The sequence below is a fragment of the Podarcis cretensis genome (genome assembly GCF_951804945.1).
Source record: "Podarcis cretensis genome assembly, chromosome: 5".
Taxonomy (NCBI): domain Eukaryota; kingdom Metazoa; phylum Chordata; class Lepidosauria; order Squamata; family Lacertidae; genus Podarcis; species Podarcis cretensis.
Window position 1 is genome coordinate 45,033,601 of NC_137174.1, and position 26,383 is coordinate 45,059,983.

The following is a 26,383-nucleotide window of genomic DNA, read 5'->3' on the forward strand; positions in this document are numbered from 1 at the left end:
AGTACATCACCAAGGTCAATAATGGCTGTTTCTTCTCCATTCTAATAGAGGATTTAAAATGGGCTAAGTATTTGAGTGGGTCTTACTTGTGTGACAGCATGTGAATCCCACTTGGCCCATATGAGAACTCTCCTGTGCAGATAATTTATTTTTGGTTTTTTGACTTGCATTATTACCTGTATCATTTTTGTCCTCTTGTATTCAAGGTTTAGTACAGTGGTGCCCCGCAAGACGATTGCCTCGCAAGACGGAAAACTCGCTAGACGAAAGAGTTTTCCGTTTTGGAGGTGCTTCGCAAAACGAATTTCCTACGGGCTTGCTTCGCAAGACGAAAATGTCTTGCAAGTTCCTGCGGTTTTTTCCCCTCCCCCCTTTTCTAAGCCGCTAAAAGCCACTAATAGCGCTAATCCGCTAATCCGTCAATGGGCTTGCTTCGCAAGACGAAAAAACCGCTAGACGAAGAGACTCGCGGAACGGATTATTTTCGTCTTGCGAGGCACCACTGTATAACCTTTTCCAGCCCAGTGCTTTCAATATGGCACTAGTGTCTGGAGGGCACTAGTTTGGGGAAGCCTGATCTAAGAAATTTTATTGGCATTGGGGGAGGCTGATGTAAAATAGCTTCTTGGTGATTTTTGCTATGACAACAAATAAGCAAAGGTGTTGCACCAGTTCAAGTAGATTGTTATCACAATGGAATAATTACATTTAGGTGCTTGATTTGATTTGTTATGTGGAATATTTATCCAAAAGCAGAGATGAAAATGGATGTGTTGTGCTAGATGATTAGTGTAGGCTGTAGGAAGTTTTATTTATGTATTTTTAAAACTCACCGTACATGTTTTAAACAATTCCCCCTGTGACTTGTGTAGCAGTGCCAATTTATGGCTTTCAAAAAAGCTAGGTAAGTAAATAAACAATCTCAGTCTTCCAAGCTGAACAAAAAAGACAAATAAGATAAAGGTATGTTCTACTTTCTGGACCACAAGAAAACACTGATTAGTTGTGCTTTGCATGGGGGGAAAGAGCATGGCCTAGTTGGGTGTGTGCAGAGTCGCTGGACTTAAGAACAATCCCAGGATGCAGTGTTTCAAGTCAGATCCTCATGGTGGAAAAATGGGTTGGTGTTAAGGCCCTTCAGGCCTCAGCCAAGATCTGCTCCTCGTTGCTTGGTTAAGTCCGTAGTCCAAACAAGCAACGTTGAAGCTGGATCAAGCAGAGTGGGGTTTCAGGGGCCAGGGGTTAGGGCTAGGTTGAGGCACAAATCAAGGCACCAGGATTCATCTTCTGCTTGTAATGACATGTTGCTGAGGCAGATGAGCCATCTCTGAGGCCTAGGAATAGTATAGGCCTAAATTATGTCATAGGCCTAAATTATTAGAATAGGCCTAAATGGAATCAGCTGACAGTGACCACAGCCTAGAGACACCCTTGCTCTGCAGGAGGAAGAGTGCTGATGTTGCAGGAGATAAGGTGTTGGGTGCTAGTTGTTACGTGATCTGCTTCAAGACACACAGTTTGTGGTAGCTTGAGGTAGTTGAAAGGAATCTTTAGCCAACAACGCTCTCACTTCTGGGTAAGTGAAAATGGATAATCGTATTATGAGGGACTGCTGCATATGTAATATACCGAAGGGTCAAAAGATAGGACTTTGAAGCTGTTCCACCACATGTGCCAAATTTATTTTCATTTCACAATAACAATTAAAGTTGAAGACCTTGTGAGCATATAGAACCTAGTATGGCCTAAGGAATAAATGAGATCTCTTAGTATCTGCTTCCTATCTCACGCTAAGCCAAATCAGAACTTTTGAGTTACAGGAAAACAGATAACAAAGAAATCAGGTTTGTTGCATTAATAGTGCAAGCTAACAACCTGTCAACAGCAAATTTGGACAGTAATCTGAGAGGTGATGTGCTCTTTTGAACCACATTGTATTGGTATTGTCAGCAACCAATGTAATCAAAGAAGCAAGAAAAGTTAGTGTGTGTTACTGAAGTTGAAAATAACCTTTTCATGAATCTGATCAAGCATAATAGGTGTTCCCTCATTCACCTTCTGTGTGTCACACACTTTGCAGAGTATTTTTAAAAACCAAAACCAAAACAAACAAAAAGGAGGAAGGAGGCAAGGCCATGGCTCAGAAAAAAAAACAAAGAAAACAAACTATTTAGGACATGCATCAAACAGTTCTTTATAGTCTGGGGGTTTGAGGAATGTATTGAGAAAAAAGGTTCCATTTAAAGAAGATAAGTGTATGCAGGTGAGCATTATTGCTTAAATGCCACCAGCATTAATATTTATTTAAAAAAGTTTACAATGTTAAAAAGTTTAAAACAACATTTTAAAAAACAGGGAAAACAAAACAAAATAATATAAATGATAAAATTTAAAAAGAAAAGTGATTTTTAGAAATGCAGAAATAATTAGAAAAAAGAAAAATTCAAAGCTTTGTTAAAAAAAAATTTAAACAATCAGTTTAATAAAAGTTGAAAAGCACTGCTTAAAACGAAATAAACAAGATATTTAATTAATAGTAATATTAAAGTGTTTTGCGATCTGACAACGCAATATAAAATAGCAAAATTCTTCTGGAAGTCCACACTTAATGTTGATATTGACAGTTGCTTTCAGACTGAGATATTACTCTTATTTATATTCCACTGCACTTTGAGGTGTTTTGTAAACACACTTTCCCAAATCCTTGCAGTATAAAATCCCTATAAGGTGACTGCCTTTAAGGCTGATGTTTCGGTATTGAGCTGCTGCAGTCAGTTTGTTTGAGGATGATTATTCCTGGATACAAATGGTCCTTTCCCCCCCAAAGAATGACCATAGTTGGATGCCCAGGTAAAAGCCCATCAACAACATTGCCTAATGGAACTACAGAGCTCAAAATAAATCTTTATCTCCCCCACAGAAATGGGGGAGTTGTCTGTACTGTATTCATTTACTCTGCAGTAGCCCTGTTGTCCTCTAATTTAAAGGCCCCAAAAGGTTTTATTATTTTGTTAAAGGCAACTTAATTATTTGGCTTCACAACAGAACTAAGTCACACAGGGTGGTTCAGATGTTTCCCCGCCCCCAACATGTCAAAAGGACATGTTTGGGGGGATGTGAGGTAGCCCTGCCCCCTCGGTTGATGTGTCAGTGTCTTCACTGTGGCGCAGTTATGCTCTCATCAGTCTGTCATTTTTAGATCGCCCAGCTCCTGCATCATGCATGAGCAGAGTAGTTGCGTCCTTCCTGCTATTTCTCCCCCTCATCCTTATTGCATATACTCCGGTGTAGCGCTGGTTTCTAAATATACCTAAGGGCTACTGGTTGTTCAAGTGTCTGTGTGAGCAGGAGGGGAGATGGGCGGAAGTTGCCATTCCAGGAATTCCCATGGAGACCACCTTAAGGCAGTGGGAATCCTAAAACACTCACCTTAGCGACACATAAGCAGGAAGTGGCAGTAGAGAGAGAGGAATAGGACAGGACTCCCAGTGCTGTTAGGCCATCCTGTTGAGGTGGGTGCTGCCCTGTCATTATAGTTACCTCCTCACTCCATCCCTTTGGCTAGTGTGTGCTGTATATACATAGACCTCTATGACAGACGGTCCCTGATTGGTATGAGATGATGGTGTTGAGAATAATAATAATTATTAATAATAATTTATTATTTATACCCCACCCATCTGATTGGGTTTCCGCAGCCACTCTGGACAGCTTCCTACAAAATATTAAAATACAGTAGTCTGTCAAACATTTAAAGCTCCCCTAAACAGGGCTGCCTTCAGATGTCTTCTAAAAGTCAGATAGTTGTTTATTTCCTTGAACTATGATGGGAGGGCGTTCCACAGGGCCAGTGCCACTACCGAGAAGGTCCTCTGCCTGGTTCCCTATAGCTTCTCGCAGCGAGGGAAACGCCAGAAGGCCTTCGGTGCTGGACCTCAGTGTCTGGGCAGAATGATGGGGGTGGAGACGCTCCTTCAGGTATGCTGGGCTGAGGCGGTTTAGGGCTTTAAAGGTCAACACCAACACTTTGAATTGTGCTCGGAAACGTACTGGGAGCCAATGTAGGTCTTTCAAGACCGGTGTTATGTGGTCTTGGCGGCCGCATTCTGGATTAGTTGTAGTTTCCAGGTCACCTTCAAAGGTAGCCCCACGTAGAGCGCATTGCAGTAGTCCAAGCAAGAGATAACTAGAGCATGCACCACTCTGGCGAGACTGTCCATGGGCAGATAGGGTCTCAGCCTGTATACCAGAGAGATCTGAACCCACAATTATGTGCATATGACATCATTATCATGTCTTATTAACAGTTCAAAATGCATGACAGCAGCTGTGCTGTATGTGAAATGCCAGGTTGTGCACTTCATGATGCCTTATTGTCTATGCACATCCATTTAAGGACATGTACACTAGAGACAAGTTGCTTCTGTTCTCCACTTGTGGAGATTTAACTCATGGATAGCCTGTAGAGAAGACCTGAATCCTCAATCACAACTTCTGTAGCTGGGGGAGTCAGCATGGTGCCCTCCAGAGATGGTTGACCTGCAGTTCCCATCATCCCTGGCCATTGGCCTTGCTGTTGGGGACTGGTGGTTATTGGTAATCCAGTAACATCTGGAGGGCATCATGTTGACTATTCCCCACCTATATCTCCTTGCATTAAAATATGTCCCCAAATGGCAAAATAAGGGCAGTGAATTACTGTCCCTGGTAGATAAGGACAATTTGAACGCACATTTTCTGTATAGTCTCGTCCCGCCAGATTATAGTTGTGCTTTAGCTGATGAGCTGTTTAGGTGGATTTCTTGTTCTGTGGAGGCCATTTGGTGGTCTGTTCTATTTTGTTGGTGGATATCACAATCCACAGTTTGTTTGGAAGGCTAATGCTGTGGTCATAGTGCTGTCTTCTGTTGCTGGGTGCTGTTTTTGGATTGTTTCCCCATGAGTATGAGTAAAACATAACAAGTTATGTGATGTTCTGACCATAGCAACGAAACAAAGCTTTCACCCATGTGATTAAAGCAGAGTGGATTCATGCATAAAAACCAAACCAATATATGTCTTCTCTTAGCCCTCCAAGTAAACAACCTCAGAAAAAGAACTATACTTAATGTTAACTTAAACTGTACAATGCTACTATGCAAGTGAACTTTAGATATTAATCTCTTTGAAAATTCCACTGGAGATGCTGGCATTTTTATGAAATGATAACCTGAAAAGGCCTAGAAATGACAGGGCACTCTTGGAAAGTAATGTTGGCCTTGAACTCAAACCAATTAATTTTGCAATACTAGACATACCTGGAAGTTTCAGTGAAAACAGCGGTGCTTCCATCCAGTTAGATGCCCTTACAATCACCTGTAATTCACATGTTTATACCAAAATAATAATAATGGCTGTGTTCTCACAAAGGGGGTTATGGTTTGTAAAAGCAATACTAGAAACAGTTTTGTCAATCATAACATGGAACAGTGTATTAATATGGAAGTTCTTATCATGATAACAGTACAACCATCAAAATAGCAATAAATCAGAATGCGACATTATTAGCAATAATTATTGCAGCTCCAATACCAGACTGTTAAGTCAAGCTCCACCTAAGCCAAATACTCACTAATAGCACATTCCCATGTCGGGGTGCACCCAAGTAACCATATCCTGTATAGATTGCAATATGAAAATATGCATAGAGAGGCCAGGAGCCCTTCCTGAGCCTGTGAGTTCTAAAGCTTTGGGCTAGCAATGAAAATTCCCCATCTACTGTGCTTCTAGTAGTGGTGCCACAGGCCTGCCGTAAAGACCTTAACATGTGGGCATTCTCCAATTGAAGAAGGCCATCTGTAAGATATTCTAGACACAACCATGTAAGGCTTTGAAGCCTTAATTTGTGGTACCAGCTTTAAATTTCGAAATGAATTGGAAATTATCTTTTTTAAAAGCCCTCTAAAAACTACTTCATTCTCATTGCTGAGATATTAAGTTTAGAAAATGGCATACAAAATAGCCAATCTCATTTAAAAACAAAACATCATTTATACACAGTCAATGTCAACACTTCTTCCCACCCAAACTGGCCTGTGCTGCATGCAATAGATCTTAATGTTAAATCATCTCATTTTCTATTTTAGTGTAGGCAGTGAGTTGGCTAAAACATTGATCGTGTCATGGATAGTTTTTCAATGTTCTTCAAGGCCAGCCCCACTCTGATGCAGTAGGGTGTGTTAAAGTTTCCAACTTTCAAATTCTGAAAATGAGGGGGTGCTAAAAAGTTTAAACATAACTTAGGAATTCAAAAGATATTTTGGTTAAATTAATATAATTTAGTTTTGGTTGGTAATTACGTAGAATGTGTGTAAAATTGCATAGAAATCATTAAAAATGATTGCCAAGTACTTGCAGTATATATTAATATTCTTATTTTTATTCTTATTTAGCATTACCTGACATTTTCAGAAGCTAAAATTAAACTTCTGTCATTTTCTGACACCAGTTTATGTAGTTCTTCATCAGATGTAAACTTACCAAGTTAAATGTTGTCCAGTCACAAAAATAATGGCAGGTTTTGTATTCTTCACAGCCCAAAACATATTTTTAAGACCTCCACTGAAGAAATTGCAAAAAATAACTTTTACCCCCTAGAATGACACATCCTATATGATGCACTATCTCATATGGATAAGAACAAAGCATGTGTGACAGTGGCCATGCCAGCCTCCAGGAAATGGAACCACTTGAGCAACCTTTGCTGGGCACTCTTGGCCACAGCTGACACATCACTTCAGGAGCACTCCCAAGCTGAAAACTGGGTTCTTAATGGGCAATCTACATCTGAAACATGTTGAACACCATTATCTGAACCAAGCATTTATCTAATGGTCATCAATTCAGAACCCCCATCCCCTCCCTGAAACCGGAAAGTGGGGAGAGAGTTGGGTACTACCTGCCTGTTGATGGCACCACATTCCAAATCTTGAGGCATGTTGTTTGATGCATACGCAATGTATAGTTATTTCAAAATAGCTGTTGTAGATAGTGGTATTTGGCTGTTTCTAAGTATCTTTTGCGTTTGTGTGTGCGAGTATGTGCCCTCTTTGCTGGCTCAGAGTCTGTTGTTAAGTCTCCTCTTAGTTCAGAGAAGAGAGAGATTAACGTTTAACAGTATGTAGAACTGGATATTTATTCTCATGATGCCTTTCCATACAGCACCTTTTAATTAGCTGGGAATTAACCCTTTTCACATTACCTGAGAGTAACTATAGATCAGAAGCAGATTTTTATACCTTGGAATAATAGTTAATCTCCTTCACTTTGTTACAGATTCAGTAGCAGACTGAATAGCAATGCTTTTGCAGAAGACAGCTTACAGGAAATACTGCCTTTAAATTCTGTTGGTGGTTGTTACGAGTCAGCAGTGCTTGTACATGATGAGGCATGGGAGATATTTCATTCCCTACATGGTCGAAAATCATAATTCATAGCTTGCTAAAATATTGTGGACCAAAGGGTGAGAATAGTTTTAAAACTATGATCAGTGGTTAAGCGGGGTTAACGTGTCTGCCTCAGGGTTGTGTGTGTCACAATCACTTTTAAGTGCTGTCTTCTCCCTCTATTTTACAAGAAATACTGCCCTTATTGAGGCTTTAAAAAAAAGCATCTGAACTGTAAATGCTGATTTTATATGCTAAACTGTAGAGTTCACTAATACATGTTGTGACTGTGAGTAGTGCTAGCCTTTTGTTTAAGCTATGATTAATATAGTCTTCTGTTTAAAGCTATTAAGTGTAGTGTTGTAATTGATTTATACAAAGCACAGTTAAAAAAAAATGGCTGTAAATTTCAAGGATGCTGGAGAGAAATAATAAAGGAACACCCCACCAAGTCCCAGTGTAGAACAACTACAATTTCGCATTAATCTCCATGCATAGAACCCAGCGAGTTCTTTTCACGCAGCCCCTTTTCATGAGTTAGCTGCCTGCGTAACGCCTAGTTGTGTGTTTCGGAATTACTGTAAGAACAACGCCAGTATAAGATGTTGTGACACTTCTTTTGAAAGGGCTTCTAGCAGAAGGGAGAAAGCAAAAGGGCTACGCTTAATCAATGTAAATGTCAGTGGCTTATTTTAATAAATTCTTGATTTAACGTGGCCTGTTTGCAGTTGCACGTTTTGTAAGGAATTTGCCATTCCCTTCCGAAGGTAGGTGACATTTAAAAGATCTGTAAAGGAGATTGGCTTGACAGCTTCAAATTACATTTGAAAGAGTTTTTCTTTTTCTAAACAGAAAATGAATACTTCCTTTTCTAAATGTCATCGCAAAGGCACAAACATATTTAATCAAATTTATATATTTAATTTATGTAAAGTTAGATTTTCCCCCTTATTCACGAGAGAGAGAGAGACCTGCTACATTTTTGCCATTTCAAAGGTTTAGCAAAGGTAGCATTTGAAACTCTTGAGCTTTCTGAATAAATGAATCCATTGTTTGTAAGGAGTTCTGGAATTCTTCAAAAATTGGCATCAGTTTATTACTTGAGCCCTTTCTTGATCTAGATAGTTAGGTAACCTCTTGCTGTTAGAAGTACCTAAATATTTTTTAATAGAGAAGTATGTGTGACAAATTGTTGGGTAGCTCTGGTAAAAATAATAAATAACTAGAAAATATTGCAACACAACAGAAAAAAGGATAAATATAAATTTATTATAGGGAAGTTTATCCCATCATTCAAACAAATTCCCAAGGTGATTAGCAAATAATAATTAGCATCTGCAGTGATGTTAAAACATTTTCTAGCATATCATTCAAGCCAGTAATTGCTCCACATACTGCTTTTACCTGGCTGGTATTTTATTTTGCAAGATTTATATACCGCTCAGTCAGTTTGCTGCAATCAGTTAAGCCTGTGCATTCTTGCTGCCTTGGGCCCAGTTATCCACATGAGTAACACCTGAGCATGTGTCTATAACAAAGGTCCCAGTGAGACAAGATAGTGCCTCTTTCTTTGTGCAGTTCTTTGGGATGACACAGTCTGGAAGAACCTGCCTTTCATTTACAGCACATCTTATCTTCCTTGCATGCTCTTTTATACTTCGGGTGACTGTGTTTATCCAGGACAAAGGCAAGTCACTGAGAAGACATTTCCACAATGTCTTTGCAGATGGAATGTTGGAAAGTGTCCAAGTAATTGCCATAGAATGTGTGTGGTCTTAACATTTTAGCAAGTGCCTGCTCTGTCATTTATTGTGACACTGTAGGAAGCTGAAAAAGTTGTACTGCCTTTGGTCATATGTTTACTCTGAAAGTGGTACTGACTCTGACTTATTGCCCATGTGGATATTGCCAGTGCAGCATAAAAGGTTTGATTTTCAGGTTTCTTCAGTATCCGTGTCATGATTTAACCTCACCATAGCAAGACTTGAAAGCTGACATCTGTCTTTGGGTATTTCAGAATAGTGTTTTTCTTGCTGTTTGTTGGTGTACTGAACAAATGCAAGCTTTCCTTTCCTGTGGTTCAAATAAGACTCCCATAGATAATTTATATACCACTTTACATTTCCAGTAAAATAAAAATAGCTCTAAGTGGTTTACAGCATGATTTTATAACATCCAAATTATCATTGCAAAATATCAGAATCAAAAATTACAAATGTAAATCAAATGCAGGATGCAAGAGCCATATTTAAAGCAGTATATTCAACGGCAAAGCAAAATATCCTCTTAAACCTCAAGAAACACTACAAGTAAAAATCAAGCATAAAAACTCGATAGAATTTCACATACTAATGCAACAGTAGTGGCTAAACAAAATGTATTATGAGCAAATCTCTAAACAAACAAACGAAAAAAGCAAAACAGAGGAGCACCTTCTTCACATAAATGGTTATCTCCACAACTTCTCTGCCTGAAATGATTGCTTCAAAAATTACCTTCACCAGTTTATTTTTATTTCTTTGCATAATTTATAAACTTCTTTTTAGCACTATGTGATCCCAAAGTGATGTTTCAGCATGATGAAATAGTAACAGTTTCCACAAGATTGCTGAACTCCTTGAAGCTGTGAAAATGCAATAGAATCTTTTCAAAAAGTTTGATTGAATATGTGTTCTGGAGTTAGTTGGTGTTTCTCCCCAGTAGTTGTGTGATCCATTCTTTATGTTGATGGGTTTTTGTTGTTAAACAGAATTTGTATACTGCATCATCATGAAAACCTCTAAGCAATTTACACAATTTCCTCTTTCAACTGTTCTAGCCCTTGTTCCATTCAACACTTTTTTGCCACTTATCACTGCCACCTGTTTATTCTGCTATTCTTTTCTGCATCCGTTCTTCTGATTTGAGCTTGTTCTTCACATGCATATAGCTACTTTGAGCTTTTGTACGCTAAAAATCCCCAACACATTCTGTGAAGGGTTTATTAAACTAAGCTAATTCATCATATCTTGTCAAAATAGAGACAACTAGATGAAGAATAAAAACTGATAATTTGTCTGTGACACCATTCCTCCCCCCCAACATTTCTAAATCATGAGTTTTTCACAAACCTTACTGGCTGTATAGCATGTGTTGTGACAGGACTGGCACCAATACCTGTAACTTATGTTGTACTCACAGGAGACAAAAGAGCCTAAACAAGGGCAAGAAATCTGATATTTAATCAGCGGTTTTGATATGTTTTGGTGCTCAACAGTCTCTCTAAGCTGTTGTCCCAAACTGTATCCACGATTCTTAATGGACTTTTAAATGGTTTCATTTGAGATGAGATTTCTTTGTGGGAGAATTTGATTGTGTGCGTGTATAACTGCTAGCATGCTACCCTTCGGGTAAATATTTACATATTAGCAAAGCAGATGTTACAATGGCTCTGAAGAAAATGAACTACTGCTCTTGTAAAAGCCCTACTCATCAAGGTAGCGTTTTTGAATTGTGGCAATCAAAGGGGGATTTTTTGGAGGTGGGAATTAATTCAAATTCAAAACAACTGACAATGGCAAGCTTTACCACAGTTCACAACATAGTATTAGAGATTTCTTATGTTTAAAAACTTACAACGATCCATTCTGCAATGTTTTCATACAGCTCTGGATTAAAAATGGCCTTCTTTAACCTGGCTAAGGGGCCGTCAGCATCTACCAATCGACACCTCATGAACACATCACAGTAACCTTTAAAATCATTGCAGGGTGACCCAGGCTGCAGGGTAATAGTTTTGTGATCAAAGAAGTTCTTCCATTTAGCAGATCCTGTACTTGCACAGGAGTCTGGAAGCACTGGATAAAGCAAAAAACATTTTAAGAACAGATGTTATTTTTAGGAAGAGCAATACAACAAAATGCATCACAAGCAACAGCCTGCCCACAATTACATGTGTATTGAAAGAACGTAAGAGGTAAAAAGGTAAAGGTACCCCTGCCTGTACGGGCCAGTCTTGACAGACTCTGGGGTTGTGCGCCCATCTCACTTAAGAGGCCAGGGGCCAGCGCTGTCCGGAGACACTTCCGGGTCACGTGGCCAGTGTGACATCGCTGCTCTGGCGAGCCAGAGCCGCACACGGAAATGCCGTTTACCTTCCTGCTGGTAAGCGGTCCCTATTTATCTACTTGCACCCGGAGGTGCTTTCGAACTGCTAGGTTGGCAGGCGCTGGGACCGAGCAGCGGGAGCGCACCCTGCCGCAGGGATTCGAACCGCCGACCTTTCGATCGGCAAGTCCTAGGCGCTGAGGCTTTAACCCACAGCGCCACCTGCGTCCCAACGTAAGAGGTACAGGACAGCAATCATTACTTAAATCAAGGGTAGGAAATTGATCCATGGGTCATTTTGACTGAGGGGGGGGGCACACAACTGCCAATCACTAGGAGTCAGGTTCTCTCCCCCCGCCCCCAATATGGATAATGGTATAATTCTCCTGCGATCATACAGATTCTGCTTTAAGAATGTTGTATGCTTTGTGGCGCTGTGGGTTAAAGCCTCAGCGCCTAGGGCTTGCCGATCGAAAGGTCGGCGGTTCGAATCCCTGCGGCGGGGTGCGCTCCCACTGCTCAGTCCCAGCGCCTGCCAACCTAGCAGTTCGAAAGCACCTCCGGGTGCAAGTAGATAAATAGGGACCGCTTACCAGCGGGAAGGTAAACGGCGTTTCCGTGTGCGGCTCTGGCTCGCCAGAGCAGCGATGTCACGCTGGCCACGTGACCCGGAAGTGTCTCCGGACAGCGCTGGCCCCTGGCCTCTTAAGTGAGATGGGCGCACAACCCCAGAGTCTGTCAAGACTGGCCCGTACGGGCAGGGGTACCTTTACCTTTACCTTTATAGTTAAAAGCGACACTAATCCATATATTAATGGAATGGTGGGAAGTGGCTGCAGCTCAACAGAAGTTTGAAAATAATAGTTGATAGAGAATTCACTTCACAGTAGTCTACCATTGGTAAAATAATTGAGGAGAGCACATATTGTGAGGTGTCTCAGCATAGGAACAGAGATCTCCCTAAGGTGTGCGCTTTAAGAGATTCTGACTGGAAATGGCAACTGGTGTTTGATATTCTGAATCTGCATTTTCTTTTTTCTGTAGAAAAATGCCAAAAGTGTTTGCAGCCCTTTCTGACCTATAAGTGCTGTCTGTCTTTTTTTTTTTACTATTTTGTATTTTTTAATAAGAGTGATATACATATCTTAATTATTGAACTATTTTTCCATTTGCTGGCATTTTAAGGAATAGTGTACTTTAATAACACAAAAGTAACTGCACTATTGCCACAAACCACATTCAATGATTTTATATTGCAGATACTTGTGAGCTTACTCAGTCATGTTCTCTTTTGGCTCCATGGTAACAGTGGAGCACATGGCTGAAAGTATACTGTACAAGTTAATGTGTATTCTGGGGCATGTGGAACACAGTGTGAGAGCCAAGATGCAGCCAAAAAGAGCCCTGAAGACTGCTCTTTTCTTTGGCAAAGTTCTTGTGGAAGCTAATTATTATCTGATTATCTTTCACAGCGCTGCATTGCTCCCTCATACTATTGACCATCTTTAGAGAAGGCGTTGAAAATCTCACCCGCCTCAGTTTTTCCACAATATAAAGTGAAAAGCTGCAAACCAAGACCACAGTGAGGAAGAGGCAGTAATCTATTTCTTTTAAAAAAAGAAGAGTGCCATGGAGATATCACTTTCTGATTTCAAAATCTTATCTCTAATCATATGAACACAAGACAAGCCCTTTTAGATCAGACCAAAGGCGTTTTTAGACAAGCATCCTACTTACCTCCAGATGCCTTATGGGAAACCCAAAAGCAGAGTGAGGACAATATCCTTCTCATGACTAGTAATCATAGGGTGCTTATGATTCTATAGGTAGTATATTGTTTTCAAGGCCAGTGATTGCCTTTTCTTCCATGAATTTTTCTAATATGCTTTTGAAGCCTTCTAAGTTGGTGGCCATCACTACATCTTGTGGTACCAAATCTTGTAGGTCAGTTACGCACACCATGAATCCTAGATGCGTAGAAGCTAGTTGTGGTTACTCTGAGTAAGGAAAACATACATGTGTATTTTTTCAGGCACTCTATATTATGACTTCATGTGCTCTGGCAATCTACATTGAAAATAGGTTCTTGGGCTAAATCTTAGTGAAACCTGACTCATATTATCCCTGGTTGGCCAGTATATTGTAAATATACTATTGTGATTGATTTCTGGAGAAATACTACTTCCTAGAGACTGTTTATATTGAGTTTGTATAGTGTTTGGGGTGTGAGGGGGATCTTTAGTAAGCTGAGTAAATTTCTAAGTGTCTTGCCTTTGAGGTCGTAGCCCGATAAATGGCAGCACCTCCTCTCCTCCTTTGAAGTGTTTATTCTCCTAATCTTGCTAAGTGATAAAGGATTATGAGTGACAGTTTGAACTGTCATTTTAAATCATAGGAATTGAAATAGTACTTGAAGGCAGCAGTGTCCAGATCATGGGATATTCAGATGTGTAATAGTTACACACAAATTTGTGTTTCCACATATCTTTTGATTTATTGAGAAACTTGATCTCTTAAAGGTTTATTATCCCTGTCTTTTTTTCTTAACAGCTCCCTCACCCCCTCCATTTTTCATTGTTTGTACATTCTGGATGGCCTACAAAAGAATTCTGCTGGTATAAGTAATAGCAAAAACTGAAGGGAAAGTACAAGAGCCCCAGAGAGACATCACTCTCAAAGCAGTAGTGTTGTTGGTCAGGTTCTCAGGAAGTAAGTGAAGAGGATACATTTTCCTACAATGCTACTTCAAAATCAGACAAGATATACATTCCTTTAATAGCAGAAACATCCCTTACTAATTTTCATGAATAAACACAGACATAACACTCTACTAACAATTCTGTAACACAGTGGGAACATGCCAGCCCTTTAAATATTTTCCTTACGCCAAATAGGTTGTTTTGCACAATATGTGAGGCACGTGAAAATGCTACACTTGTCTGCTTTTGGATTTATTTATTTTTAGTCTGGGTTTGAAACCATAGCACAGTGATTTTCTGGCTCTCAATGGTCATGTGAATGCAGACAGAAGTGAGGAATCTCTTCCTCATGACGTTGTTGTTGTTTAGTCATTTAGTCGTGTCCGACCCTTCATGACCCCATGGACCAGAGCATGCCAGGCACTTCTGTCTTCCACTGTCTCCTGCAGTTTGGTCAAACTCATGCTGGTAGCTTTGAGAACACTATCCAACCATCTCGTCCTCTGTCGTCCCCTTCTCCTTGTGCCCTCCATCTTTCCCAACATCAGGATCTTTTCCAGGGAGTCTTCTCTTCTCATGAGGTGGCCAAAGTATTGGAGTCTCAGCTTCAGACTCCAGTTGGAGTCTCAGCTTCCTCATGGTAGGTTACTACCATTTGTAGCTTCAGTGAATCATCAGCTTGAGGAGTTGCTTGCCTGCTTCTCATCCAGCTGTTTGTCTTCCTTCTTGTGGGCCATGGGATCTGTTGTGTACGGCATTGTGTTGAATCGGAAACGAAGCCACTGTGGCTCCTGTAAAAGTCACTCTTAGAAGGTTGTATCCAACCAAGTTGCTCCATTAGTGCAAAGATTTGTTCCTGTGCCCCTCAAAATCTGTCGCAGGGTTTCCCCCAACCATCACGATTTTGAGGGGGCACATGGGGAGAGGAGAGGGAGAGAAAATCCCATTTGCAAGTGGAAGTTCTTGCGCTAACAGAATTACTTTGTTGGATACAACCCAGGGGATGGAATGTTTGAAAGTTGTGGAAGGCTTCTGCCTAGGCCCTAGACTTTTATTACCAATTAAAGTTATTCAGAGCTGATGTAGAAAGAAACGCAGATGTAGGGGTACTGTTATGTTAGCCTCTGTATAACAGAATGACAGAGAAGGATTTCGGTAACCATGGAAGGCTTAATTTCTCTGGGTTAGAATATTATCACACAGCTTTCTTCAAAGAGCCACAGACTTTCTACCAAAATCTGTATAATAGGAAGAAGCTAGATTTGGGGAAAGCTTCTATGATTCGCAGTCTTGTGGAAGTTGCTTTTCTGAGTCCTAAGATCAGTAGCAATGACTATGTGTGAGAGACATTCTCCTCCCACATGGAGACACTTGTACAAATGGTATTTTTCCATAAATACTTATTGGCTTGGGAAGGGACACTGCTGGCATCAAATGGGGATTGTATAATTTCCCCCATATTTACAGATCAAAAGATACATATATTTTGATCCAAGTATAAATAATAAAGTGGAGAAGCTGGTTTTATTTATTTGAATAACTTCTCTATGAGGGTAAATCCTCATTTATTTAAACATCCACTTGTAGACATGGAAATTCTTTTAAGAAGGCTGAAAGGTGAACTTGAGAAATATTTTTACTTTTAACCGTACCTAATATTGATTAATTTTTAATGTATTCTTATTCTTCTGACTTTTACTTGCACATTTTTTGGAACACCAGTTAAATATGTAACCATGAGCTCAGTGAACAGCAGTTGTTTGATTCATTTTTCTGTAATATGCTTCCCTAGTGATAAAGGAAGTATTAGAGTGAATTTAAAACTTGCCATAATTTTATAGACTGTTATTTCTGCTTTTTGTTTTTGTTTATTTTTATACTTCTGTCCTGCTTTTAAAACTTGTAAAGTTTTACTTACAAAAAAGATTTATGATTGTTGGCTTAAAAAAAAAAAAAAGGATGCACATGGTAACCACATTTTTTTGATTCAGATGAAACAAGAAAACCCAGTTTAGCAAAAGCAGAAGGAAAAGTTTCTGAAATCTTCCTTCCAGCCTCAAATGTGTGTTGGTTTAAAATGAGTGGGAAGTGTCATTTGAAAGTTTTAAAAACACAGACACAATAGAAGTCTTTCTTAGGATTGCTAATGATCACAGAGCTTGGCCTCTGTTTGGTTTGAGTATACTCCTGTGTTTTTGCACCTGCCCGCCAAAATGCTGTTCCAAACATAATTGAGGATATTGTTCTTGGGGGAGGGGGATTAGAAAGGATCTGCTCACTGCCTTGTCCTTTCAGATAAGTAAATGCAGCTCCTCTTGTCATTACCAAATACCAAAAGGAGTGAAATGTCAGTTTATTATAACACTTATTTTCTTAACACATAATCAGAAGATACAGAGTTTCACATAATATTATGGTGGCACTAATACTGTTTGTAATATCACAGTTTCAGGTCCTTTGGAGTCTCTGTTGTTAGCATCTCTGTTCCCTGGGAGTCTAATTCCAACATGGACATGTAGAAAAAGGATAGAACATCACATTAAAAACATAGCCTAGGGTTGACCTGAAGGCTGAGATTATGCAACTATACCACAAACTAGGTGGTAGAGTTTGAGCCGGAGGCAGATTCAAGTAGTGTATATATATGTGTGTGAAAATCAGTGGGGGTTTTTGTGTCTGCTGTTTTCTGCTCAAAACAAGCAACAAACATGAGCAATATTGAGTGAAACATTAAAGATTCTTTAAAGTCAGTGGATAGCAAGAGAGTGTACTCTAAAAATATACCTTAAGGTCTGCAAAAGTTTATGTGAAAGATTGTAAATCTGGGATACAAACCTGATGCAAACTCAGGGACAGGTGTGCACTGCCCCCATATTAGCTTTTTCAGACATCCCATTCAGCAAAACCATGACACATCTCTGATGATGCCAGTAGCTCTGTTTTTTGGCTCGTGTTTTGGCCTGGACTAAGTTTTTTAGAAGCAAGTCCCTTGCCTTTTCAGTGTGGTGACAACATGGTAAATTCTATCATGGACCATTAAAAATAAATAACCATGGTTGGCTTTAACTACATAGTGATCAAATATCTTTATTGCAGTCCATAGACCCACAAAACAGTTTCAAAACAAGATACGGTTAAAACAACCAAACAGGTGAAAGAGACTGAGGTAGTCATTTTGTTATGTCTAGAGCTTGATGGTCTTTGTTTCTTGCGACCTCCAAAAGAAACTTTCCCATGGTCAGTGTAATATCATTTGACCTATCCTCCAGAAGGTGTTTAATATGGGAGGCTTCAGTGAATTGGGATCTAGCAGTATCTGCCTTTCCATCATTGTTTGCCTCCCCTGTGTTCAAGCCTTCCTGATACCCTTTGTTGGCCATCTATGCAAATAGTTTCCCAAGCTCTATTATGTATTTCCTTGGGTTGGTGTGTAAGAGCTGAAGTTCTAAGACCTTTGTGTTGTGGTCAAATCTTGAGTTGACTCAGTTCAGCTTAGTGATTCATACTGATTTATTAGCTGTTGTATTACAATTTATGTTTGTTTTAATATTCCAATTTGTTGTAGCTGTTATCTACCTAAATACTTCAGTTAAAAATAATTTTTAAAATAAGGCCATATGTTGAATCTGACACATAGTCCCAGTCCATGCGATTATGACCCTTTAATTTTGAGGACAAATTGTATAGATTGGGCTAGTGCACATTGGGTTGGTATGTGTGGACTCAGATTTGAATACAATTATGGCATGTTGCAGAGGCGATGTAACCCTCATCCATCACCCATCTACATCGGGCTGCATTGCTTGATGCCACATCTGAAATAGTAAAAATAATACAGTTAACACAGTGTGCTTTCTTTTCTAATATGTGGTAGGTATATTTGTAATATATGTAAGTGCTGGCAGATGCATTACTTTATTCCATATTGCATTTTCAGAGAAAGTGCAGTTTTATTGAACAAGAGGATTGAATTCTTAACTGACTAATCAATTTTCGTAGCCTAGTATTAATGGACAGCTGTATCCATTAATCAGGGCTTTAGTAGATTAACAGTTGTCAGCATTTATGCTAATAGTACTTACATACCATACTTGTGAAATGCAGTTATGTTTCCATATTTTTATAAAACCTTTGGTAATATTCTCTTGCTTTGTACCTTCAGATTGTTCCCTTCACGGTTGTATATCTCTCTTAGAAATGGAAAAGGGTAATTCCCATTCTGACATGATGCATCATCATTTGAGACTTCTTCCTCATCTTCTACCTACTAATCTTTGTGTCAAAATAAATGGAAATAATTTGTTCTAAGATTTTGATTGCTTTGCATTAGCCATGCAATATGAGTAAAATAAGGCATATATTATATTAAACTTATTTCAGCAGTCTTTGGTATGTAGAAGTTGGAAGAAAAAGCATTTTAAAGGATTCTGGATTGAGACCTTACATCCTTTCTAGATCAGGCCAAGGCTCCATCTGCTCAGTTTCTGTAGTGACCAGACAGCTGCTTCTCAGAACTCAGAGAGCATGAAGGCAAAAGCTCTCTGATGTTTCTTCCCCTATACAGTGGTACCTCAGGTTACAGATGCTTCAGGTTACAGACGCTTCAAGTTACAGACTATGCTAACCCAGAAATAGTACCTCGGGTTAAGAACTTCGCTTCAGGATGAGAACAGAAATTGTGCGACAGCGGGAGACCCCATTAGCTAAAGTGGTACGTCAGGTTAAGAACAGTTTCAGGTTAAGAATGGACCTCCAGAACGAATTAAGTTCTTAACCCGAGGTACCACTGTAATTAGGGGAAGCATCAAGTATCTGCTTTGCATGCAGAAGGCCCCACATTCAATCTCCAGAATCTCCAGTTAGTGCTGGAAATGTTCTGTGCTCAAACCTGGTGTTCTGTGCTCAAACCTGGTCAGTGTAGACAGCACAGAGCAATATGTTCATAGTTGTTAGAAGTTTAGCCTCTAAACACATCTACTTGTCATATCTTCAAACTGTTGGTAACCTCTGTGGTTTTTAAATTTGCACACATTTCTATCATGCATGGCAGGGCTTGAAACCCCAACCCCTTGCACCCAAAGTGAGAATTAAACCCATGGACCCACAAAAAGCTAGAGGTCAGCAAAATGACTGCCATTGTGTCTTTTGGGTGTGCACGAACCACCCACATTTCAAGTAACAGCTGAATGTGTTGTCCAGTGGTGTATGAGTTTGAAAAATCACAATGCAGCTGTGTGTGTTTAGTTTGATTTGGGTTTGAGATGTGTGTGTGTGTGTGTGTGTGTGTGTGTGTAAAGACCGCCTGCCTGCTTGTGTCTCCAGCTTAAGAAAAAGGAAATGGGCCCCTTGAAAAAGTCTGAGTTTTGTTTGGTTTATTTTAGTTGAATCATTTGAGGACCTAGTATGCACACTTCAGTTAGTTGATTGCTATAGATTGTCCAGTGGCTCTGGAGAGCTCATCAAGATGTCTAATAGCTATATCTTATTGATTGTCCTTCAATTAATCACATCTGATGCTTTCATTTATCAAAAACCAAATACATGTAATTAACTTTGAAGTGAGAGAGCTCATTTCAAAGTGGTATTTGCTACTGTCACTGAAATATCTCAGGGTAGATTATACTAATGGGGAGCACAAGTCAAAATTAAGCTAATGGTGTCCTGTCTGTCAAGGAATAATCATTTTAAAACAGAGTTGGAGTACTGCTACTCTCTGCAGGTCAAGAAAAAAAAGTAACTTACCCAAAGAAACACACACAAACACCCCTCCTTATCAATCTTACACTAATTTGCATAGGCATGTGTGATGGATATTCTTTTTATTGTCTGATGGCTGGTTAGCCTTTCATATCTGCCTTGAAGTTTTGTATCCTGATGTGGATGTCTGTAAAATGAAGGGATTGTATGTGCAATTGTATGTGTTAAGACTTATATGCAGCTACAACCCTGATGGCTTAGGACTTCTGGTTGTAAGTAAGAAGGCTTCTACACAGTCGTAAACACATAGGCTTCCCACTACAACACATGTAGTGGGACCCACTAACTGGGCCCACTGGCTAGTCTCACTCCAAACACAGTGTGCCCCTGTGACTATGCTGACGCATTGACTCCATGCTTGCACCCTAAATTTTGAAAAGGGCTAATATCAGGGGTATGAGCGATAATTTTAAATATTGTGGAGGCATCAGAAGATATTTTATTTTTATATTATTCCTCTTTCTTCCCTAATTTCCTTTCCCTATTTGTATTTTATATTTCACCTTCACATCCCTTTTTAGCCAACACCTGTATTACAGGGATTTTAGGTTTCATATGTTCAGAACATAGGGAGGACCTAGAATCCAATTGAGGGGGAAATCACATTTTAAATTGTTGCTTTTCCATGGCCTTTCCAATGACCTATGTCCATCTTGTTACAGCAGCAAAGGCACTAGACCTTTTAAAAATGGATTTCAAAGTATGCCTAAACCAGAGCCCTTCTGCTGCAGTCACCTGGTTTGTACATCATGCTAAGTCCAAACTATGGCTTAGTGTGAATATGTAGGGTCTGAGAAAGGAGATTTTCTGACAATGTTCATAATTTAGGAAAAATGCTGCTCTATGGTGGACATCCCCTCACTTTGAATAAATGTTCTTATAAATATGTACACCAACCAATACACATAATCACAAGTTTTGTTTAGTCTGCATTTCTAAGTGACTCATCTTATACTTCTGAGATTGTTATATGAACCACAGTGCACCTGTCCTTCTGTTTTCACACTTCTCTTAATTTTGCAATTCAGTTCCAGCTTGAAATGAACCAAAATGCATACAAAATGTGTATTAGGTTAAAATGTATATACAGTGTTAAAATGTATACAAAATGTATACAAAAATATTTACATTTTGAAAAGTGTGTCCAAAATTTCAAATTGTTAATGAGTTATGCCAGAACTCAGGTTTGTGGTTTTAGGCTGCATTCCTAATCCCACTTACCTGAGAGTAAGGTCCACTCAATATGACTTACCTCTGAGCAGACATGGTGAGGAGTGCAGCCAAGCTCTTCTGAACAAACTGAGTCATGAACCCGGTTACAGCTCACAGTTACTCTAGAGAGAGCTAAACTATAAGCTCAACCATGATTTAGCTCATTCCACCAGCAGAAAGACCTAGAAAGAGCAAATCACTCGCAATGTTAATGAGATACTGAAGTCTTAATAAGACACGCCACCCAGATTTGGTGTGAAATTCACTGATGGATAATGCTACACGTATCATGAGAAAACAGTTTCAGAACAGAGCTAAGAACATCTGCTCATGTATCATGTTTAGAGCTTTTGTAGCCTATTGAAAGCAAGAGGAGGCCTTTTTACTATCATTCTCAATTTACTATCATGATCACTTTGGAAATGATTACTAAGGCACATAAAGACAAGAGTAACTTAAGGTTCACTTTTTAATAGCTTGGACTTGCCTTTTAAATTGTATCTTATTTGGCTGTTCAGAGTGATTGGCTCAGACATCCAGATGTCTCTAACAATAAATTTAAGATTGTACCCAGTTGGTCATCTTGGGAAACCTTTCATGTGTAAAAAGAGTATTACACATGAAAGTATATAACACAGCCTTTACTTGTAAGGGTAGACTTAAGGATGAAACTCTGTAGAACAGAGAGAAGATTGTGGAAAAAAATCCTTAATGGCAGAAACTAGCACATTTGATATATAATATCAGAAAGGAAGCTACTTTCCTTATTCTTTGAATACTGTTACTGAAGTGGCTATTAAAATGAGTAATTAGCAACGTGGCAATGATTATGACATTGCATGGATTAATTAAAGTGAAATGATGCTACGTGAGACCCAATAGTACATGAGACACATGTTCTAAATATAATTGTTTAGAAATAGTTATCTAGTTGTATATCTGAATTTTATACATTGGTACAGTATGTTTTAGAATGGAAAATAGGCAATGGACAGCCGCCGTCCTTAGTTTCACATCAATTAAATGAGCTGTGTGTTGCTGCTTTGACTGACTCAAATGAGAGTAGTCTGAAACAATGATTGTGCTTTAATTCTGTTGAATAGAAATTGATTTGCAATTTCAGACAACCTGTTTCTGTTGCTTGGTGGGACGTTGTGTTCGGCTTGCCTGCATCAGAGTTCACTTTGTATCAGATTCTGTTCCACTCCATTCTACACTAAACCTGTTTTACAAGTTTAAATATAGTGGTTGCTGCATCTACCTTCTATAATAACATTATCCTGCTGAATGGATTTTAAAATGGATTATTCTAGTGACAAGGAAAGTATATCCTCTATGGTATCTCAATCCATTTCCTTGTGTCTGTGTTCCTACCCTGATTGGTATGTAGGGTGTGATTCTAATCTTTTGTTGAAATAGATCCCATTATATTTGTAAATTACTTATACATGTGTGAGAGAAATTGTGACAGGTTGAAAAATGCATAAATGTGTGTAGTGCAATCAAAACAGTAAGTAAAATACAATCTGTTTAGTTTTCCAAACTTGGGTGCAGATGAACACGTTTGAAAAAACTGCAGAATTCCGAAGTTACAGATTAGGCTCCTTATTTGGTGGGAGGACAGTATATTTGCAACCAAGGAGTAGTTTAATGTCCCTTAACTGCTTCTACAGAAACAATCTGACTGGCTTGCAGGCTCCTGTGTTTGAGATCTTTGTACATGTCAAGATAGCAAAACATGAGCTGATTGACAGGGTGATGATTTGAGTGTCAAGACCATCTGTCTGTAATACACCCATGCACACAAGTTTCTTTTTGGCCATTTTGTGTGGCTATCTCCATGCTGTGATGTCCAAATTGCATTGCTGTCATGTGGTATGTCCTAGCCGAGAAGATACAAGAGTGACACATTACGCTAGCAGCGTCAGTGGCTGTCACACTGCTTTGGTAATGTGTAAAAGCAACAAAAAAAAGTCAAATGTGAAAAGAGGAGTTAAGGGAAAGGTATGCCTGCCTATCAAGTTAAATTAATTGAAGCAGATACATAAGATGTTGCATTGTAGCTCTCCCAACTTTGCTGTCCCCTACCTAGCTCCTGATGATGTGTGTGTTTTATGATTGACCCTACATCCAAGGCTGATGGGCCATATAATTAGGAGCTTTCAGTATTTATGTAAGGTCCTGCAAAGCAATCCCTTTGGGATTGAAAAACATTTCCTTCCATTCACCCCAGAAGACTAATCTTCTGGTAAGCTGTAACATAAAAAATAAGTGCAGGGGTTACTTTAGTGGACTGGAGCACATGTGGGAAACCTTCAGTTGATGCTGAACTACAACTCCCATCAACCCTAGACAAGCATGGGCAATAGTCAGGGATGATGGGAGTTGTAGTTCTCCATGCTTGGTGTGCAGTGATATGGGCTTTCCAGAAGAATTGGGGAATTTTCCTATGCAAATTAGAGCAGTTTGCATCAAAAAAATGTTATAATGCCCCAGAGAGTGATCTCATTTAGAATGTTTATTTTACTTGTAGTTAGTAAATAAAGCTAAGAAGTTGAAACTGTCAAGGTTACCTAGTATCATACTTTAAAATTTATTACCCACCCTTTACCAGAAGGTCCCAAATGGCATCAATTTATTTATAAATACTTAAGAACCTATGAAATGAAACATTTTCCACAGAAAAGTAGGTGGGGGGATTTCCACTCCCCAGGCCTGTTGGGGTGTGGATGTGGTCTGTGAGCAGTATATCGTCCTCTAGATCTTGATGATCATCTGCCATAGGCAGAATGTTGAAGGAATGATAAATACGTTTGAAATTTATGTAGGCCAAGAAATAAACTTAGTAACCTGCAGCAGGCTCAAGCAAACAAGCAAGCCTTGCAGCATGGCATCCATCTATCTTGAAAGACAATGGAGTGCACCTCCAGGGGTGAAGCAAAACTGCTGTGATTGCAGTACCAAAGTGACCTCCCCACGACGCAAACATGGGCAGTGTGTATGGAGGTCCTGGGCTGCCCAGACAACAAGACCCCCCTCTGAGCCTTGTAGTCCAAAGGAAAGCAGAGTAATACATTTGCCAACAGCTTGGCTTCAGGAGTTGCCAGAAGGAGGTGTACAAGTTACCATCCAACCATCTTAGGGACTCCACACCAGATTTGTGAAGGATTTACTCCTTAGCCTTTTCATTTGCCGAAGATATCCTGGAGGATATCAGAGTTTTCCTTCTCCTAGATGGGCTACCTTCTCAGGTAGTCATGCCCCTCATGAAACCCCTTCTTGACTGTTGGACCCACTATTGGTCTAATCCTCTCAATCTGCCAGAGCTGGTATTTGCATTCAGGAGAAGTCCCTAACTCACTGAGGGTTTGAGACTCATCAGCTACCTTCACCTGGTTTGGCCTTGCCACATACTGCAAAGGAAAGACTAGGAAGGAATCTTTTCCCAGCCCAGCTGTGGAATTCCAATTATGAAAATGCAAACTCTGGAGGCCGCATTTGCCCCACTTAGGCATTCCCATAACCTGTAGAGTTGTGACATGACAGCTCATCTGTAAGTCAGTTGTTTTGGGAGCAGATGAAGCAGAAGGGTTGTGGTGGATTGTTGTTGTTTTAAAAAAGGAACAATAGGCTCATTGGGTTGCTTTTAGTCCACAAACGCTATGTGTATACCTGCTTTCATTGGTTAAGCAGAATTCCAAGCTCATGCAGCTGAGAGCAACATGGAACTGAAAGCACAGCACCGTTTGCTATTCACTGCATTTTATTTTATTTTTATTTTTCTCTTTCTTTTCCTCGTGCGCCTGGTGCGTGTGTTAAAGTAAGCTTTTATTCTGCGCTAATCCTCAGAAGCAGCCCGAGAAATGACATTTATGCATATTTTATAATGTGATTTCTGTCGGCATAGGAAAAAACAAATCAATTTCTCAGCAGCACACTGTTTAAAAGAAACAGCAACAACCTGTGGGATAAGTTGCAGAAGCTGTTAAAATTAATTATAAATGGCAGAAGATATAATGTTAGGGAGGGGGGAAATGTGCTAATGTGTAAAGAATACTAAAGCTCTGTGCATAAAAGAATTGTCTTATTATTTAAAAATTTATGTTTTTATAAATGCCATAATAAGGAACCTTATTTTTGCTTTTATGTCCTTAACAGCTTCATATTTTATGCCAAATATTAGCAGTTGTCTTATTTTAGATTCAAATTTTTACATTGCCCTGTCAAGCTTCCAATATGCTGCTTTCTAGAAGCAAATAGCAGATACCTCCAGGGAAAATGGTGTAGGATAGGCTGAAGCATCAATTGGACAGCTAGAAACAGGGATCCCTGAGACAAAAAGAGTGTTGTGGTTGTGACTGTACTGGCCTGAAGGGCTACTTTCCTTGCCTGCAAGTTTCAACCTGGGCAAACAAGTTGCTTATTACAAAGCTGGATTATATGGTCAAGGACTACGTTGGTTATTATGGTGTAAGTGGTGATAAAAGAGCATTTTTAACTATCCTAATCCAACAAAGCATGGGAATCACATACTGTTCATTAACAGTAATCACATACGGGCATTAACATAGTGGCTTAATTCTCACTGAAGTAGCTAACCTGTGTCTGGGCTTTACTACTTCAGACTGGGTTGTACCATTTCAGGCTGTAGATGGGGGATGATTGAATGCTCTTCCACACACCCCTCAAATTCCCACCAAATAGTAACACAGAGAGAACTTCCTGTGTGTGGTGTTTATTTTTAAACGCAGGAACATTTGGACAGGTAGTCTCCCTCTCCAGTACATCCAAGACACAGCGAAAACCTCAGTGACAAACTAGGCCATCTAATATGTTTTAAGAGCAGTTCAGGGTTAACTTGTAATGGAAGGGCCTTCCGGAGCTGATTTTGTAACAGAGACATAACTCTGCCCCCGCCCCCCAAATCATTGTCTTGTACTTTTGTACCATCTCAATAATGGATAGGCAATCTGTGGCTCTTGGCATAATTCCGTATGGCCCTTGTGGGGAAGGGTTTGGCAGAGATAAAAGAAAGATGATGGCCTCAGCTGACTGGGGGCGCACCATCCAGAGTCACTCCTTGGCCACCAGCAGTATTCAGCTCTAGACAGATCACCCCTGAGAGAATGTTGCCCTTGATGGAAAAAGGGATGTCCATATCGGATCTAAACAAATCCCAGAAGCCAGTAGACTGAGCCTATTGAA

At 39.6% G+C, this 26,383-nt stretch overlaps 1 protein-coding gene across 5 annotated transcripts in view; it reads left to right on the plus strand.

Moving 5' to 3' along the window:
* The window catches only part of CTBP2 (C-terminal binding protein 2), a 209,957-nt gene that overhangs the window by 19,833 nt on the left and 163,741 nt on the right, over positions 1-26,383 (plus strand). The window contains exons 1-2 of one of the 5 annotated variants that reach the window (XM_079976583.1): positions 1,091-1,576; positions 6,126-6,213. The exons of 3 other annotated variants lie outside the window; for them this stretch is intronic. The gene's annotated coding sequence lies outside the window, so the exon portion shown is untranslated. Of the gene's footprint in view, positions 1-1,090; positions 1,577-6,125; positions 6,214-26,383 lie in introns of those variants that run through there. One more of the 5 variants, XM_079976582.1, reaches the window with a different exon arrangement.